Raw genomic sequence first — 6,443 nt, 5'->3', positions numbered from 1 at the left:
GCCCACCACTGCTCGAGCGAACACCATTACCGCAACGATACGGATACGTTGAACAGCCGTAGTTCTCGGTGGTGTAGTGGACAGCGCGCCGGGCTGATAATTTGGAGGTAGCCAGTTCGAAATCTACCGGAGGCACTAACTTATTGCCTGGATTTTTTTCATTACCTGCAAGTTTGGTTGGTTTGGTTAGGTTATGATAGTTTAATTTTATAATTAAAAAAATGATATAATTGATTTTGAGACATTTTTAATTTTATTTTATGAACAGAGCTATTTTTGTTATTAGTAAACCTTAATTCAAAATTTTCATTATCAGCAAGTTTGGTTAGTTTGGTTAAGTTATGACAGTTAAATTAATTTTAATTTAACCTACAAACGACACTTTTTGACAGCGACTGTGATAGAGATAACAATTTCCCACGAACAATTCGGCTATGCACGGTATGATGTGTTCTGCACGGCTCGGTGGTGGGCGGTGGTGGTCTGACGGCAAGGTCTCGTTTTCATTACAAATAATGAACATTATAATCATCCATCAGCTGCTTTTGCCATGCCATGCCAGGACGCGAGCCTTTCAAGACCGGAAAATGCCGCGTATCTGCGCATGCGCAAGTAAGCGTTATTCGTAGCACTTGTAACAGCTGCAGCTGTTTCAGAAAATCACACTAGTATCTTCACTGCAACTCTTGCAACAATCTACTTGAAACTGGAACGGTTCTCCCGCACTTAACTCCAAACCATTTAATTACTGTAACTGAATGAAGAATTTTACAGATTATGTTTATGTATGTGTTACTTTACTTACTGTAACCTCTGGCACCTCCTTTATTTTATAAAACAAATTTTAAGTAACTTGGGTGAGCTACGTTACCGTTATCATCTATTCATCTATCTTCATTGTACCCAAACATGTTTTCCAAAAGAGAAGATCCCAATTCTCATTTCATTTTTAATGGTCTAAGCTTTTTGAGAATTATTGGCATCTTGCTTACAATGAAATTTATAACAAAATGTAAATGTTCAACAACGCTAATACATAATAATTTATTTTATTCACTAGCGCTTTCAGAAACTAGGTTTCAATTCAAAAGCGCTAGTGAATAAAACAAATTATTTTATTGGCCTTGCCTTGTTGAACATAGCTGGCTTATTAATTGGAATACTTCTGTACTTCTCGTCCATAAACTAAAAATATACTTTTCCACATAAACTACAAAGTACTCCAGTGTTATTGATGTCTTCCATTCGTATTTCTCAGAATCTTCGCATTGAAGAAGGAGCACATCATCGATAATAAATGACCTCCGCAACACAGCAGCAATCAAAATCTATCAATAACATTAACCCCAACTTCAACTCAGACATAACTCGATCATAACATAAAGAATAACAAACGATATGAATAATAATTATGAGGAACTATAGTTGCAGTTGCAGTGCAGTCAAGGTAAATACTACGACAACGACGCTAGTTAGTGGTTAGTGACCGTGACTTTCTGAAATAGCTGCTGCTACGCCACCAGTTACTAGCGCATGCGCAGAAGCGCGGCATTTTCCGGTCTTGAAAGGCTCGCGCCAGGACAGCTGTGCTATGCTGAGGCCGGGGAAAAAGAAGAATCTCAACCCAGACCCAGAGAGTAAGGCCCGGTTCACACGAACGACATACCTAGCAAACTAGGCTTGTACTAGGTAAGCACTAGGTAAGCACGACTGGGTAGCGGACCACAGGATCACACCGGTTCACACGAGCGACATGTCTACGGACTAGGTGAAACTATCGATATCAAAACCACTCGGTTACATCACTGGTGCACAATGAGAACAAAGGTAAGAATGCGAGTTGCACTTCGACTACCCGATCGCTCGTGTGAACGCTCCCATAAGGCTACATGTACTGCTACGTAGTTCGATTGGGCGACTGGGTAGTTGCCACGACGGAATGGGAAGCGGGGCCCGACTAGGTTTTGGGACTACAAGCTCGAACAAGAGTAGCTAGTCGGCGTCCTAGGCTCGTGTGAACGGCTCCATTTGATCCTGTGGTCCGCTACCCAGTCGTGCTTACCTAGTGCTTACCTAGTACAAGCCTAGTCTGCTAGGTATGTCGTTCGTGTGAACCGGGCCTAATAATCAGAAGCCTCCAAATGATACTGTTTGCAAAACTAATCCTGAAATAAAAATACCCCCGCCGCAGCAAACCTGCTGTCTAAGCGAATTTCCATTTGGCTGAATTGATTCTCAATCGATCTATTAAAAAAACATTAGGTTTAACGAGTGGGTACCTAGGTTTGCTGCTACAAGGAAACCAATAAAGTGTGTGTTTTAAGTAAAATAATTATTGCTTAGTAGAAAATGAATATATTTGCCAAGTTTGAACAAAAGATATCCATACACAAGCAAACTACAACATTTTACAATATTCTCCATAAGAATAACATGGGAATTTTAAATTTACAATTTTTTTAGTTTTCTCCGTATCCAATAACTGTACAAAAACACTTTGATATACTGAATTGTTTGTTTTTTTAAGCTCTTTAAGAAGGTTTAGAGAAAAATTGGGAAATTTTGTGTTTTCAGGGTCAAAAGTGAGAAAACCCAATTTTTAGCCCATAAAACCCTGTTCCCATGGTCCGATCATGCTGGATCGCGAACTCATTCAAGTTTATCCCGCCTTACACCTTCAAACCAAATTTCATCAAAATCGGATAAAAATTACTCAAGTTATCGTGTTCACGGACACATATATATATAAATCTATATATATATACATATATAAAAATTTATTTGAACGAATGGTGTTTTTGGCCTCTGGGGACATCAAAATGAAAAAGTAAATCGGTCCCGGGCCTAAGTCTTACCATGAGACCTACGGTAATAGCTACTTCCCTATAGGGAAATTCGCTAATACAGCAACCAGGATCCCCCGGAAATTTCAGAACCCCGGAAAATGGACGGAATAAAGCTGTTAAACATGGAACAGAAATTAATGGTATAAATCTACCTATGTCAGATCTGAAAGCCTATCAGAGGAAATCAATACAAGAACACAAAAATGAAACATTACATTCATCGACCAAAGCTAGATGGTATAGGAGTATACTGTATACAAGTAAATAGTCTTGCACACCCATGGTTCAATGGCATTAGGATGGCAAGAACTGACATTATCAACATTATAAGGCTTAGAATTGGACATACAACCTTAAATGAAACACTGCATAGATTGAAATTATATTTCTCCCCTCAATGCATGAAATGCTCAACAGGATCTGTCGAGACAATACAACATGTAATATTAGAGTGTCCACAGTATGAATATGCTAGAAACAAATGTTTTAAAAGAATCAATGAAATAAACGGCAATAGCAATGAAGAAAAAATTAGGACAATTCTATCAAGTCTAGACTGCAATATTTATAAAGAACTATCAAGTTTCCTGGTCATTATCAAAAAGAACATTTGAGAGAAAGGAAAATGAAATACATAAGAGACTATTCAACAACATACACTGAGACACAATACATACTTCCTGTGGCCGACGGTTCTTCTTTCCGTGGTCTCCCCTCCTTTTCGGGTTAGGTTATGCCTGACAGACCCCTGGCCGAGAAGATTTTGCACCCTAACCCTTAATCCTGATAAAACCATCCTTTAGATTGATATCCTTCTTTTACATGGAACACAAACTAACCTAAACATACTTACAAAGAAACATCAAAAATACTATAAACATAATACATGTATGTGTAACTAACAATCAATATATGTTCTCAGGTTAAAGAAGTGTCAAAATAACCAGCCCAGGCAACCACAGAAGAAATTAATAACAAGATAAGTAATAAATTATAACCCAAGTAGACTCATGACTGCTATGTCAAGTCTTTTTTTTTTTTTTTTTTCCTTGCCGAAAAGGTTGTCTGGGTTTTTTTACCCATGAGACCTCAATGTTCTCTGTGGTTGTCCGTTGGTACACACAATCTTATTTTCCAGATAATTCAATGGTGAATAGATTTTGTCATAGATGTGGTATATCGTGGTGTATGTTGTTTTTGTTAATTAAAAGTAGGATTCGGGATTCTAAAGATTTGACGGATTTCATGAAATGGAAGGTTAAGGTGACTCTTCTCTGCTTGGGGCCGATCAAGCAATGTCCTAACCCGAAACAAGGTTGGCCACGGATGAAGCACCCAAAGGATTGAGAAAACATATATGTACTTGTTGAGCTGTGTTTTGTGTTCTATGTTTTGTGATATGGGTTTGCATGTTTTTATATTCTTTTCTTTATTGCTTTTAAGTATTTGTTTATTTCAGCGTGGATTTTTTCATCTGCAATTTTCATTGTGTCGGTTAGGTTCTTTGAAAAATTGTTGCTGTATTCTTTGGTCTTTTTAAGATATTTTTCTCTATCGAAGTCATATTGAGGACATTGTAAAATGAGATGGTCCAGAGTTTCATTTGTTCCCATTGAGCATTTTAAACATAGCGGTGTAAAATAACATTTTATTCTGTATAAGCAATAATTTACATTAGCGTGTCCAAATCTTATTCTACATATATTTATAATTTCATTTCTGTTCATGTTTGTCGATTTGAACCATGGATTTCTGAGAAATGATATATTGATTTTTTTGTACCATTGTGCTTTGTATGTTGTTATTAATTTATGATTCATAATGTCATCGTCTCTTTTTCTTTGAAATGATTTAAGGTCGTCAATTGTGACGTAGAATTCTTGTTGAATTTCGTTGTTTATTGCAGCTTTTGCTAATTCGTCAACCACCTCATTGCCCCTTATGCCTACATGTCCAGGTATCCATTGTATGGTATATCTATTGGAGTTATTATTAATAATTTCTTTTATTATGTTTAAAACCATGTCCTTGTAATTTGAGTCACCATGAATTGCATGCTCAATGTTCCTTACAACTGATTGGCAATCAGTGCAAATAACAATTTCTTTGTTATTGAAAATTCGTGTATATTCTATAGCTTTATACACCGCATAAATTTCCGCAAAGTAACTGGAAGTTTTATCATTTAATTTGAAGTTTAGCCTAGTATTGCTACATGGTACATATAAAGCCGAGCCTATACCTTCGCTAGTCTTTGACCCATCTGTGTAAATAAAGATATCCTTATGTTTATAGGTTATGTTAAGCATTTCGTTCCATTCTTGTATTAAGATGTTGTTACTAACTTTCTTATCTATAGGCTTATTATTTATCATTGTATTGCATTCTAATTTGAGTTGTATCAGTTCTATTGGTAGTGGTAGTTCGTGTATCATTGTAAATTCAATATATTGGTTATGTATCGGGTTTAAAGAGTTTGCTGTGTCCATTGCCCTTATATACAAAGGTATTTTCTTTTCACCCCAGAAGGAATAGCTGTTTGTGAGCAGCATTAAATACGATAAATTTTCAAAGCTAGGATGGTTCGTATGTGTTAATATTTTGTACACTAGTCTTTCTGAAAGGGTCTTCCTTCTCAAGTCTAGGGTTACTAGTCCACATTCTGTTTGAAAGTCTTGCCTGTTAGGCACAGAAAAAAAAAGAAAAAGAAAACAGATTCTCCGGATTCCGGGGAATGGGGGAATTCACTGGAAGCTGGCAACACTGTGTGATGCACAATTCTATTGGCTGTCATGGCGTGACGTCACTCTCTTATCTTGAGGGAACACACATGGAGGAAGGATATTAACATTTGGATTACCTACTTATTTGCCAGTAATTCTGCAATGTACTCTATACTACTATAGTATATACAACCAGGGATAACGTTACCTATAATAATTAAGACTATTTAGTCACGTCTGAGAAATAAATTATGTTACTGTGAAAATTTTCAAATATAGCCTATCTATTTTTATATAAATTAGTTAAGCATGCGATAAGTAAAAGAATCATGGGAGTAGGCGAGTGAAAATTTAAAAACGTACGTTTTCAGGAAAAAGCACTTTGCAAATTTTTTTCCCCTTTTTTCAAAACTTTTATTATTATTTTTATTTCATTAACATTTGAAGTTTCATAAAATGTCGATGGTAACGCAATATCTTTGGTACTTTTTTTAAAAAAGAGCATCTTTAGTGGAAAAACACAAAATCCTGTCACGACCATAACAGACGTTTAAATGAATATTAAAAATAGTTAATATTATTTTTATAACTATGTTCTGCTATAAACTAATTTACTTTTATGACCATTATACATTAAAAAGGTCACTGAGCTTTTGGTATATTTGGTCTTTCTAGAAAAAAACTCAAAAAATTGAAAAAAAGCCAATAAAATCTTTTTAAGTTTGTATAACTCCGAAAAAACTTACCTGAGACCCGAAAAATCGCTATGTTTGTATAAAGGTGTGCTTCTTTTGTGTATAAAACATTGAAATATGACGATATTTTAACTTTTGAAATTTTTATGATAGAAATCATAAACGTGATGGTCAGGGAC

This window comes from Macrosteles quadrilineatus, unplaced genomic scaffold (genome assembly GCF_028750875.1).
Source record: "Macrosteles quadrilineatus isolate MER2022 unplaced genomic scaffold, UCM_ALF_1.0 Scaffold_4__1_contigs__length_99947679, whole genome shotgun sequence".
Lineage (NCBI taxonomy): Eukaryota > Metazoa > Arthropoda > Insecta > Hemiptera > Cicadellidae > Macrosteles > Macrosteles quadrilineatus.
The sequence above is the reverse complement of the archived record's forward strand: the minus strand, read 5'-3'. Positions refer to the sequence as shown.